The 1,854-nt window shown below is 38.8% G+C and overlaps 1 long non-coding RNA gene across 1 annotated transcript in view; it reads left to right on the top strand.

Moving 5' to 3' along the window:
• LOC103609060 overlaps positions 1-1,854 on the top strand; it is a 13,872-nt gene that overhangs the window by 7,696 nt on the left and 4,322 nt on the right. Inside the window, exon 2 of the long non-coding RNA XR_552100.1 lies at positions 1,423-1,517. This is a non-coding gene — a long non-coding RNA (uncharacterized LOC103609060). The remainder of the gene's footprint in view (positions 1-1,422; positions 1,518-1,854) is intronic.

The raw sequence follows: 1,854 nt of genomic DNA, 5'->3' as shown, positions 1-1,854 counted from the left end.
TCCCCTGAGCAGGTAAGGACACTGAGGCATAAGAACAGAGTCTATTACGTTGAGAGCATGGAATAAAGTTTAAGACTTGCCTTCCCATGATTTCTGTAGCGATTACTTTAGTGCATAGACCACTTGGATTTTTTGCTTGTTTGTTTTGCTTTTTTAGGTAGCCAAAATTTCAGGAAAGGTAGGGCTTGAAGTGCATGCCTAGTTTCCCAAAGTTCCATTGGGTCTCCAGGATTTCATTGATCCACAGATCTAGAGGTCAAATGATGGGTGCTCCTTTGTTGGAAACGTAGGGCTTGAAGTGCATGCCTAGTTTCCCAAAGTTCCATTGGGTCTCCAGGATTTCATTGACCACAGATCTAGAGGTCAAATGATGGGTGCTCCTTTGTTGGAAACACAGAGGTCTCTAGGAATAGTGGAGGTGTTGGGACTGCCTGTCCAACAAGGGTATCAAAAAGTCTAACTCTCCAGAAAGGAGCAAAGATTTTCTGTGGAATCTTCCCAAAGAGAGAGTTTGACATACTATTTTTTCAGTACCTAAGCATGCAGTCATATAATGCTTGTACTTATAAATTAGATACTATACCAGGCAGTGAGATATCACGGAAAGTATGTGGATTTGGGGAGTCAGAGTGGTTTAAATAATGGTTCCTTATTTGAATAATGTCATTTGTGCCTCAGGTATCTTCACTTTTCTGTGAGTTCACCTACAAATTGAAGAAGGCGACTTCTTCGTAGGGTTTTGGGAGGATTGAACAAGGTGCAGTATGTCAACTCCCCAGTTCCAGGCCTAGCATCACGAGTCCACCATAGATGCTGTTCCTACTGGGGGAAGGAGACACCTGTTCAAACCCATTAATAAAGAAGTATTTTCCATCATGTCAAAATAAGGCTTTCTTTTTGTTGGAAGGAAACAAACAAACAAAAAATAAGTACAGAGACATGAATATGACACCCCCAAATAAACATACAAATCTTAATGTGTACCTAAAGAAAAAGATATCAGATAACCTACAGAACAACATAAAGATGAATTAAGAGACAAGAAATGAGGGCCATATGGATGAGAATTTGCTTAAAATACACATGGACTTAGGGAAAAAAAATTGCTGGCAAAAATGTGCCTTGGCATTGTGCCAAATTTGAAAACATTTGAAGAAATAATTTTAGTTTAGAAAAACTGAAGAAAGATTTCTCTCATTCTCCTGGATAAGTAAGATAAGAGAAATGTGGCCTCCAGATCAGTAGGCTCACTGTGAACACTCAGGCACGCAGGTAAGACCTCGTCAAAGGACAGTCCCATCTGAAGCTGTCTGGTTTAGCTCTAAAAATAAGACCCGTAGTTTATGATATGCTTGTCGAATGGTGCACAATGCTCCACTAAATTTTTGTAAATTGGATTCATTATCTTTTGGTTTATTTCAGCCTGAACTTCATCAGTAGTCAAGCAAGAAACAAACATCTGTGGAGAAGAGCTGGCATTGTTCGATTCTGCAAAAAGGCTGTGAGGTGCTCCTAGGGTGTGCATTCATGACCACATCCTTTCTGTCCATTCCACTTCCCTTTTTATTTCCATATACTCTGTTGTGATGCCTAAAAATGGAACATACATACCATCCACTTATTTTAACCAGGACCACAATATTGTTCAAATACACACAATTCTCCAAAACATTTTAGTCCTGTGCTCATGGATTTATTCCAGATAAAACATATACATTAAAACATTTTTTCAACCATTCTTTGCCAGTATGTTGTCAATGACAAACACAATTTTTGCTTAAAAGAAGTAAATTACATTCTCACTCTCCAGGAAACACTGATCTTTCATTTTGAAAGCACCCTTCATCCTCAGAT

The sequence above is a fragment of the Galeopterus variegatus genome, unplaced genomic scaffold (assembly GCF_000696425.1).
Source record: "Galeopterus variegatus unplaced genomic scaffold, G_variegatus-3.0.2 Scaffold9126, whole genome shotgun sequence".
NCBI lineage: Eukaryota > Metazoa > Chordata > Mammalia > Dermoptera > Cynocephalidae > Galeopterus > Galeopterus variegatus.
The sequence above is the reverse complement of the archived record's forward strand: the minus strand, read 5'-3'. Positions and strand labels throughout refer to the sequence as shown.